The sequence below is a fragment of the Dendrobates tinctorius genome, unplaced genomic scaffold (assembly GCF_039654945.1).
Source record: "Dendrobates tinctorius isolate UK_male_01 unplaced genomic scaffold, ASM3965494v1 ptg000016l, whole genome shotgun sequence".
Taxonomy (NCBI): domain Eukaryota; kingdom Metazoa; phylum Chordata; class Amphibia; order Anura; family Dendrobatidae; genus Dendrobates; species Dendrobates tinctorius.
The window spans coordinates 72,496,176-72,507,926 of record NW_027361684.1 but is presented as its reverse complement, the minus strand read 5'-3'; positions in this window follow the sequence as shown (position 1 = coordinate 72,507,926).

The following is an 11,751-nucleotide window of genomic DNA, read 5'->3' as shown; positions in this document are numbered from 1 at the left end:
CGCCTACTTTCGCATTTGCATGCGATCGGCGCACCCTATCTTTAGCATAGGGTGCGCAGATCATGCGCTGCCAGTGTGAAAGTAGCGTGCTGCGCACTTTTGACGGTGCGCCGTGCGTTCCGAAATGCAGCATGTTGCATTTCGGCGCGCACGGCGCACCGTCACAAGTGCGCAGCACGCTACTTTCACACTGGCAGCGCATGATCTGCGCACCCTATGCTAAAGATAGGGTGCGCCGATCGCATGCAAATGCGAAAGTAGGCGGTGATCCCGGATGGGGTGGGCAGGGAGCCCGATCGGGGCGGGGCTTACCGACACAGTGCGCAGCGTTGTTTTAACGCTAATGTGAAACCAGCCTAAGACAGCTCTGCTTTCTCTGAGCCACAGACGAGATTTTTGTACAGTTAGGCTGTGTTCACACGTAGCTAGATTTTTTTGTGTTTTCAAGGCGATTTTACCGCAAAAACACGAAGAAAAGCATCCCATGCAATCCTATGGCATTCCGCACATGCTCTGCTAATGCTGCGGATTTTTCCATGGCAGAATTGCATCACGGAAAAATACGCGGCATGCTCATTCTTTGTGCAGAATCTGCACACATAGGTATGCATTGTTCTGCTTACTTTCCGCATGTGGCTGTGCCCACCATGTGAAAAGTAAGCGAACATTTGCGGAAGGCACCCACGGTCTGGAGGAGAGGAGATTCTCCTCCAGGCTCTGGGCAGCATGTCCCTGTAAAAAATAGAATTAAAATAAAAAAATTGTCATATTCTCACCTCCCGACGTCCCTCGCAGCGTCACCAGGCCTCAGCGATGCTCCCGGCAGGTCCTGTTCCCAGTGATGCATTGCACCTATGACCTTTGATGACGTTGCAGTCTCATGATACCGTAGCGGTCTCGCGAGACCGTAAAATCATCAAAGGTCATTGGCGCAATGCATCACTGGGAACGGGACGTGCCGCGAGCATTGCGATGATCAGGAACACTGCGTGGGACGTCGGAAGGTGAGAAAAACAAAATTTTTTATTTTTGGATTATTTTTAACCTTAGATCTTTTTCTACTGATGCTGCATAGGCAGCCTCAATAGTAAAAAGTTGGTCACACTCTTCAAACACTATGTTTGACGAGTGTGACCAACCTGTCAATCAGTTTTCCAAGCGATGCTACAGATCTCTTGGAAAACGCTAGTATTCTGCAAGCTAATTGCACTTGCAAATCACTAGTTTTTCTGTGGAAAATAGGCAGGAATTAAAATGTGGTTTTCTCGCATATTTCCCGCAGAATGGAATTACGGAATTTGTGCGTAAATTTCCGTGGCAATTCCGAAACATGTGCACATAGCCTTACTCATAGAAAGAGCAGAATTTTTAAAAGTTATGAAGTCAAAAGGGGCAAGAAGTAGTAAGCGCAGAATTCGGTTTTATCCAAAGGTGTTTTAGGTCTCTGTAAATGTCTTTGGATCCAAAGATGGAAGACAATTCTATAATGAAAAAAAATCCTATGAACAAATGAATGAAACAGAGTGATATTGAAGAAAATAATTAAAGCTTTAGAAAAAAAATAAAGACTACACAAAAACTACATACTGCCAAGCTGGAGACAAGTTTATAGTGGACAGCCTCTGCTTAACTGGGATAAATATTAACAACAAAAAAATATATCGACTATGACATATTTTTAGTATCTGAACAAGAGAAGAAATTAGACCAAAGGAAAAGTAATTTAAATAACTGGACAACAATATTACATACCGTAACTATTACTGCTTTCTCTTCCAACATTGCAATAAACTCTATCCTGCTTAAAAACAAAACAAAATTTAGGCTTACAGATACTGTATATATTGAGACTAGAAACACATGGACTATCTTGACTATACACAGATGTTCTTGAAGAAAAAAAGTATACCATGACAATGACAAGGCTAGAAATAATGATTTCTGCTTGAAACACAATATGTCCTTCCAATTCATTTTTCATTAAAGAAGCTTTCATTGAAGCAATTAGTTTTTCAAAGTCTTGGCATCTTAGCTGTTAGTTTGCTTTGGTAAACTCCAGAAATGTCACCACATGGCTCCTTCAGTTTATTTCACAAGTGTGATTAATACTATGCAGTCAATAGGATTGAGATCTGGTCTATGTTAGCCAGTACAATATAGAAAAGTACTATACCAATGCTTGTCTTCTAAGTAGATCATTCATAATATGAGGTGCTGTTTTGAGTTTGTCTCCAAACAAGCACCATCCAAAAGGTAAGATATGGCATCGCAAAAATGTTATGGTACCCTTCCTAATTAAAAGAGGACCATTCCCCAAATTCTTGATGTTAAACAGGACACACATTTAAATAGTGGCTGCAGAGTGGAATAAAACATTTTTTTAACTAAGTTACCATTTTGTCTCGGCAATATTAGCAATCAAAATATTTGCTTCATAAGATTCACTCACTCTGTTTCTTCCAACATTCCAACATCATTTTGTTTTTGGATCTTCAATTAATGTGGGATATCGATTGCAACAACGTTTAAATGACTTTATATATATATATATATATATACAGTGGGGCAAAAAAGTATTTAGTCAGTCAGCAATAGTGCAAGTTCCACCACTTAAAAAGATGAGAGGCGTCTGTAATTTACATCATAGGTAGACCTCAGCTATGGGAGACAAACTGAGAAAAAAAAATCCAGAAAATCACATTGTCTGTTTTTTTTTCATTTTATTTGCATATTATGGTGGAAAATAAGTATTTGGTCAGAAACAAAATTTCATCTCAATACTTTGTGATATATCCTTTGTTGGCAATGACAGAGGTCAAACGTTTTCTGTAAGTCTTCACAAGGTTGCCACACACTGTTGTTGGTATGTTGGCCCATTCCTCCATGCAGATCTCCTCTAGAGCAGTGATGTTTTTGGCTTTTCGCTTGGCAACACGGACTTTCAACTCCCTCCAAAGGTTTTCTATAGGGTTGAGATCTGGAGACTGGCTAGGCCACTCCAGGACCTTGAAATGCTTCTTACGAAGCCACTCCTTCGTTGCCCTGGCGGTGTGCTTTGGATCATTGTCATGTTGAAAGACCCAGCCACGTTTCATATTCAATGCCCTTGCTGATGGAAGGAGGTTTGCACTCAAAATCTCACGATACATGGCCCCATTCATTCTTTCATGTACCCGGATCAGTCGTCCTGGCCCCTTTGCAGAGAAACAGCCCCAAAGCATGATGTTTCCACCACCATGCTTTACAGTAGGTATGGTGTTTGATGGATGCAACTCAGTATTCTTTTTCCTCCAAACACGACAAGTTGTGTTTCTACCAAACAGTTCCAGTTTGGTTTCATCAGACCATAGGACATTCTCCCAAAACTCCTCTGGATCATCCAAATGCTCTCTAGCAAACTTCAGACGGGCCCGGACATGTACAGGCTTAAGCAGTGGGACACGTCTGGCACTGCAGGATCTGAGTCCATGGTGGCGTAGTGTGTTACTTATGGTAGGCCTTGTTACATTGGTCCCAGCTCTCTGCAGTTCATTCACTATGTCCCCCGTGTGGTTCTGGGATTTTTGCTCACCGTTCTTGTGATCATTCTGACCCCACGGGGTGGGATTTTGCGTGGAGCACCAGATCGAGGGAGATTATCAGTGGTCTTGTATGTCTTCCATTTTCTAATTATTGCTCCCACAGTTGATTTCTTCACTCCAAGCTGGTTGGCTATTGCAGATTCAGTCTTCCCAGCCTGGTGCAGGGCTACAATTTTGTTTCTGGTGTCCTTTGACAGCTCTTTGGTCTTCACCATAGTGGAGTTTGGAGTCAGACTGTTTGAGGGTGTGCACAGGTGTCTTTTTATACTGATAACAAGTTTAAACAGGTGCCATTACTACAGGTAATGAGTGGAGGAAAGAGGAGACTCTTAAAGAAGTTACAGGTCTGTGAGAGCCAGAAATCTTGATTGCTTGTTTCTGACCAAATACTTATTTTCCACCATAATATGCAAATACAATGAAAAAAAAAACAGACAATGTGATTTTCTGGATTTTTTTTTCTCAGTTTGTCTCCCATAGTTGAGGTCTACCTATGATGTAAATTACAGATGCCTCTCATCTTTTTAAGTGGTGGAACTTGCACTATTGCTGACTGACTAAATACTTTTTTGCCCCACTGTATATACTGTATATACTGTATATAAATCTTTCTCAAGAAATACTATCTCTGGAGGCAAAAGTTGCCTATGAAAACATGCCATTTCTGACATAGAATCATAGAAAGGTAGAGTTCGATGGGACCTCCTGGGTCATCTGATCCAACTCCCTGCTCAAAACAGGATTCACTAAATCATCCCAGACAGATGTCTGTCCAGCCTCTGTTTGAAAACTTCCATTGAAAGAGAAATCAACACCTATCTTGGCAGCCTGTTCTACTCATTGATCACCCTCCCCATGGAGAAATAGATATAAAATGAGGGAGTAATGTTTTTGCTTTGTTTACATATAATATTGATCTTGCAGATATGCACTGTGTATAATAATTAAATCCAAAACCAGATCCAAAAAAGTAGCTTGTGCTATATAAAACTATAAAAAACCAAATGCTGCCACTCCACACTCTACACCAAGAGAACGAGTGGACAGACAAAACACAAGAACCATAAAATTCTATTAATAAATTGCAATTTTATTAAATATACAATAATGAATAAAAACTATATTTTAGAATGCCTCAATTAATTCAAAGGAACACTCCATGGCTAAAGGACATCTATAAACACACCTATAAGTTTAACACAAACTGCTCATTTATGTGTAGGAGCCCTGATTGAAATACCACTGCAAAGCACTATAAAAACCAGATTAGATATACTAGTAGATCACACCTATCATGCAATCTAATTAGCTAGCATCTATTGTCAAATGCCTACTGCTAATGAAAACCCCTGAGGAAGTGTGGGCGAAACACGTGTCGGGGTGGAGGAACATGGCTTGAACATCACACGCTTGGTAAGATTTTTTCTTATTTATATTCACTGAGACCCTTTTGTATCATTAGCAGTACGCTTTTAATAAAATTGCAATTTATTAATAGAATTTTAAGGTTCTTGTGTTTTGTCTATCCACTTGTTCTCTTGGTGTAGAGTGTGGAGTGGCAGCATTTGGTTTTTTACTGTGTATAATAAATTGACATGTCAAAAACTGGGCCTTATTTATCAAAGGGATTGGACAATCAGTGAAATACAAAGAAAGAAGAGGAAGAAGAGATTTGACCCTAAAGTTACAATACATTAAAATTTGTTAAACATAGTCATTAGTGATAAGCGAGTATACTCTTTACTTGAGACTTCCCGAGCATGCTCGGGTGATCTCCAAGTATTTTGATGTGCTCGGAGATTTCGCTTGTGTCTCTGTAACTGCATGATTTGTGGCTGCTAGCCAACCTGAACATATGCAGGAATTGCATGTTTGTTAGGAAATCCCCACATGTATTCAGGCTGTCTAGCAGCAGCAAATCATGCAGCTACGGCAACAGAAATAAATCTTCGAGCACATCCAAATGCTTGGAGATCACCTGAGCATGCTTGGGAAATCTCAAGTAGCGAGTATACGCTCATCACTAATAGTCATATTTTAGTATTATCAGGTGACAAATAGAGATGAATGAACATTTCAAAGTGCAATTCATTTTAGCAAACGTCCCGATGTTCGCTGAACATGTTCACCAAACTGCTCGACGTGCGTTCTCGAACCCTACTAAATTCAATGGGAGGCGAAACCAAACATATACACAACACGTTAAGGGGAGAATAAAAGCTTTAAAACAGCTAAAATTAGAGGCAGACATCATGAAAAAGTGGCATCTATGGACCCACAATAGAAATTTGCTAATGGCACAGCATAAGTCAGCCATGGTCCATGCATGAGCTATCAGGGTCTGAGCCAGTATTTACAGCTTTTAATACTGCAATTAACACACATGAAGAAGATCCAACTTGGATTCTCGATATTTAAAAAAAATAATTGTCACACACCACTAAAACATCATCAATTTTCACAGAGTATAAACAGTATAATAGGCCTCTGACTTACCTTACATTACAGGCAACCCACAACTCAATTTGAAGTCTCCACATTTATAAAACTTATTGTCACAAAGTAGCATCAATTTGCACAGAGTTGAAACCGTATAATAGGCTTTTAACACCCTTTCACTTCAGGCAACCCACCAGATGGAGACCCAACTAGGAGTCTCCATATTTCAAAAAATTATTGAAACACACCACTAAAGTGTCATCCATTTCCGTAGAGTAGAAACAGTATATTAGGCCTCTGACACACCTTCCACCACAGACAACCCAACTTGGAGTCTCCACATTTGAAAAAATTGTTTGTAACATCAGCAGCAGTAGCAACAGCTGGCATAGAAGTCAACACAAAGGTGTCACAGACTGCAATAATGCTAGATGCAGTGACAAAATAATAATAATAATAAATTTTATTTTTATAGCGCCGACATATTCCGCAGCACTTTACATTTCAGAGGGGATTTGTACAGACAATAGACATTACAGCATAACAATAATCACATACAGTAGATTATAACAAATACCAAGAGGAGTGAGGGCCCTGCTCGCAAGCTTACAGTCTATGAGGAAAGAGGTAGACACGAAAGGTGGGTGGTAACAGTTGCCCTGATTGTATGGACCAGCCATAATGTTAAGTGTGTAACAGTACAGACACAGAGGGCTAATGGATGCATAAAGCATGTGGGAACATGATGCTGGGAACCTGGTTATGGTAAAATTTTTGGCTCTGCCACACAGGGATAGGTTAGGTTAATGTGTTGAGGCGATAGGCCAGTCTGAATAAATGCGTTTTCAGGACACGCTTAAAATTGTGGGGACTGGGGACTAATCGTATTGACCTGGGAAGTGCATTCCAAAGAATTGGCGCGGCACGTGTAAAGTCTTGGAGACGGGAGTGGGAGTTTCTGACTATTGAGGATACTAACCTCAGGTCATCAGCAGAACGGAGGGCGCGGGTAGGGTGGTATACTGAAACAAGGGAGGAGATGTAGGGTGGTGCTGAGCCATGGAGGGCTTTGTGGGTGAGGGTAATAAGTTTATACTGAATTCTGGAGTGGATGGGTAGCCCGTGTAATGACTGGCACAAGGTAGAGGCACCGGTGTAACGATTGGTGAGGAATATGATCCTGGCTGCAGCATTCAAGACAGATTGGAGAGGGGAGAGTTTTGTAAGAGGGAGACCGATTAGAAGAGAGTTACAATAGTCGAGACGAGAATGAATAAGAGAAACAGTAAGAGTTTTTGCAGAGTCAAAAGTAAGAAAAGGTCGAATTCTAGAAGTGTTTTTGAGGTGCAGATGACAAGAGCGAGCCAGTGATCGAGTGTGGGGGGCAAAGGAAAGCTCGGAATCAAGTATGACCCCAAGACAGCGGGCATGTTGCTGGGGAGTAATAGTGGAACCACAGACGGAAATGGCAATGTCGGGTGTAGGTACATTAGTAGCGGGAGGAAACACAAGGAGTTCAGTCTTTGATAGGTTCAGTTTCAGATATAGTGAGGACATGATATTAGACACAGCGTTTAGACAATCGCCAGTGTTTTCTAGAAAGGCTGGCGTGATGTCAGGAGAAGAAGCGTATAATTGGGTGTCATCAGCATAGAGATGGTACTGGAAACCAAATCTACTGATTGTTTGACCAATAGGGGCAGTGTACAAGGAGAAGAGGAGGGGGCCTATAACCGATCCTTGAGGGACCCCAACAGTAAGGGGAAGGTGAGAGGAGGAGGAACCGGCAAAAGAAACAGTAAAGGAGCGGTCGGAGAGATAGGAGGAGAACCAGGAGAGAACGGTGTCCTTGAGGCCAATGGAACGGAGCATAGTGAGGAGGAGCTGATGATCCACAGTGTCGAATGCTGCAGAGAGATCCAAGAGAATTAGCATGGAGTAATGACCATTTGATTTAGCTGTTAGCAGATCATTAGAGACTTTAGTGAGGGCAGTTTCAGTGGAGTGTAAAGAGCGGAAACCGGATTGGAGAGGGTCGAGAACAGAGTTTTCTGAGAGATAGCGGATAAGACGGGAGTGGACCAGGCGTTCCAGGAGTTTAGAGATGAAGGGAAGATTAGAGACAGGTCTATAGTTAGCGGCACAATTTTGGTCGAGGGATGGTTTTTTAAGTAGTGGATGTATGATGGCATGCTTAAATGAGGAGGGAAAAATACCAGAAGAGAGAGAGAGGTTAAATATTTTAGTTAGGTGAGGGGTGACAGCAGGGGAAAGGGACTGGAGGAGATGTGACGGAAATGGGTCACTGGTGCAAGTAGTTGGGCGAGAAGATGCAAGGAGCCTGCTTACTTCTTCTTCTGTGACTGGTTCAAAATCAGAGAGTGAGTTAGATGCAGTGGGGGAGGGAGGACAGTGCATGGTATGAGGGGATTTGGAGATAATTTCCTGTCGGATCTGGTCAATTTTTTCTTTGAAGTAATTGGCCAGATCGTCAGCTCGGAGCTCAGTGGTTGGGGCCTGTACTCTTGGATTGAGTAGAGAATGAAAAGTGTCAAAGAGACGTTTCGGGTTATTAGACAGTGAGATGATGAGGGTGTTGAAATAGGTTTGTTTGGAGAGGTGAAGGGCAGTGTTGTATGTTCTAAGCATAAACTTAAAATGGATGAAATCTTCGTGTAGATTGGATTTTCTCCACAGACGTTCGGCGCACCTGGAGCACCGCTGCAGGAAACGTGTTTGCACCGTGTGCCAGGGTTGTCGCCATCTGCGTTGTGGTGTTCTATTTATAGGGGGTGCAAATTCATCCAGGGCAGTTTGAAGTGTTTCATTGTAATGCTTCAATGCAGAATCAGGACATGAGTGGGAGGAGATAGGGGCCAATGAAGACTGCAAGTTCTTCAGAAGTTTCTGGGTGTTAATGGCCTGTGTGTTTCTATAAGTCTGGACAGTGGGGGTGACCTGAGCAGCCTGGCAGTTCTTTATAGAGAATGAAAGAAGATTGTGGTCAGAGAGCGGGAGAGGGGAGTTTGCAAAATCATCCACTGCACAAAGCCGAGAGAAGACCAAGTCGAGGGAGTTTCCGTCTTCATGCGTTGGAGAATTAGTAAGCTGCAAAAGGCCAAATGAGGAGGTTAGAGATAAAAGGTGAGTAGCAGATGGGGAGAGGGGAAGAGCAATGGGGATGTTGAAATCTCCCATGAGGAGGGTAGGGATGTCACAGGAGAGAAAATGTGGAAGCCAAGTGGCAAAATGATCCAGGAACTGATGGGAGGGGCCGGGAGGACGATATACCACCGCCACTCGCATGGAGAAGGGGGTGTAGAGTCTGACGGCATGGACCTCAAAAGAAGGGAAGACAAGTGAGGGTAGTTGAGGGATAACCTGAAAGGTACATTTTGGTGATAGGAGCAGACCAGCGCCTCCAAAATGCATGACACAAAAAACTAGACCATACCCTAGTCTGCTCAGTCTGCGACTGGGGTGAAAAAGTTATTGGAGATCCATGACTTGTTCATTTTGATGAAAGTTAGGCGATCTAGACCTCAGGGGACAGCCAGAAGTGCTTATCCATCAGGAAACCAGCAGCAGCGCTGAACATACGTAAGAGAACATTGGCTGCCAGGCATAACAAAACCTCTGAGGCATGAAAGGTGAGCTCAGGTCACTCTTCAATTTTTGAAGAACAAAATGCAAAATGGTCAAAATTACCCCTGATGTCATTGATATTAAGTTGCAGATACTCCTGCACCATTGTATGTAGTCATTCACAAGGTGTCAGACCTATACTCAGTTCTGCTGGTTCACAGGCTGGTCTAAAAATGTGTGAAATGACTCACAGAAATTGCTTATGCTAAGTATACTGCTGCCAATAATGTTTTTGCGATGATGCCTAGTCAGCAATATTTGTAATCTTAACAATACAAGCATCATTTTGCTGCAAGAAGGCGATCATGTGTCGGGTGCTTCCTTTAAGTTCATGTCCATGATGTGTTGGTGGCAGGGTAACACTTTAGGTTGCAGCCAATAACAGAAAACAGAGAGGGATCTGTATTCTTTTTATCTGCTGACTGTTGTGCATCCATCACTTCTTACTCCTTGTCCTCCTCCATTTGTTCCTCTGTTGTTACACCTTCACTAACAGTTTGAAAAGTACCATGAGCCCCCTTGATCACTGTAATCTACCCCCTGCCTGTGAGTCAACAGTTCAGAACTTAAAGATATTGTTTATCTGTATGCATCCTTCTCTGCTTCCACCCTTTCCTCTGGGACCACCACCTTCTCAAGCAGACTATTCAGTGTGCTCCAACATGTAGGTGACCAAATAGTGATGCTGATGACAGCATTGCCAGTGCAAACCATCTTAGTAGCCACTTCAAAACTGTGCAGAAGGGTGTACAGTTGGCCATGGCTAGGCAAATGGACATACTGCAACAGTGCTGATCGCTGTTGCCACAGTCACTGCAACATGTGCAGAGTAAAATTCCACCACTTTGGAACATCGCAAATCAAACTGTTAACCAGTAGGCCAAAAGACCTCTGTAGCGATGTAAGTCAATGATGTGCAGGGTGCGATCATCATAAGTGAGCACACAGAGACCACGCTTTCTGCAGGTGGAGGCCTTAGAGTAGGAGGAGGAGCCAGATGCAGTTATCCTGCTGCCAGTAAACAATGGCAGACACATGCAGCGAGCACTCACTAAGAAGCACACTGTGAAACCAGGAGAAGCGCCACTGCAGCGCGAAACAGCTGTCGTCATCTCCACTCCTGCTCCCATCCTCCCTATGCCGATGTTTTGAAGAAGTAGAATAAAGAAGATTTTAACCGGTGAGTGCCATCTGTATTTCTTTTTTGGTGAAGTTGTTGTGCCTATTGCTTTGGAGTGGCACCCCGGTCTATGGAGAACTTCTTATACTGCATGCACTTTTAGGTGGCAGTTCACACAGGCATGTGCACAATGAATGCATTTTATTGCTGTGCGGATTAATTCCTAGTTGGAGACAAGAAGCACACTGTGTCAACTCGACACAGTGTGAACTGAATGCAAGATACCAAACTAATAACGTCTCAGAGAGGTATGCATTGGCCGAGGAATATACCCAGTTGACAACACTAGGGTTTAAGCATGTGTGTTTGACTGTGTCCCATAACTGACCCGTGCTAACCGCACACGTGGTTGAGACAGGCACTAGGCCAAGCCAAAGGAAAAACCTGCCTAAGGAAAACTAGATGTTCATACAGAGCAGCAGAGTCTCCATCCACACACACACAGCCACAAATGATCTTAGAGTGACGATGCATACTCCAGGGAACCTTTTATACGTTTATGTTAAAGTCCAGTCAGACAGGACCTCGCTGGTGGACCAATCCGGAGCCTCCACGTCACCCGAGCAGCTGAATACCGACCACCAATGAGAGGTCTCAACCTCACGAGTAAGTTCAGTAGGGTGATTTCTGGACTTAGCCTCTGAAACGCTTGATCGCCGCTGCCTATTGCTAATTACTATAGCTTTGGCTGAAGAGCCATCAATAACCAAGCTGATAGCATGAGCAAGACACTGAGACCAACATCTATGCTGAGCATCTCCCACTGTGGTCGAAGCAGAATGGTAGGTCGCAGAGGCAGACAAGGCTTGGGATCTACCCCATGCAGTGGGAGAATTCTTGTGCCTAACACATACATTTGCTAAATTGTGCTGACAATGACATAAAAAGGTTTGTACTAAAGTGGAT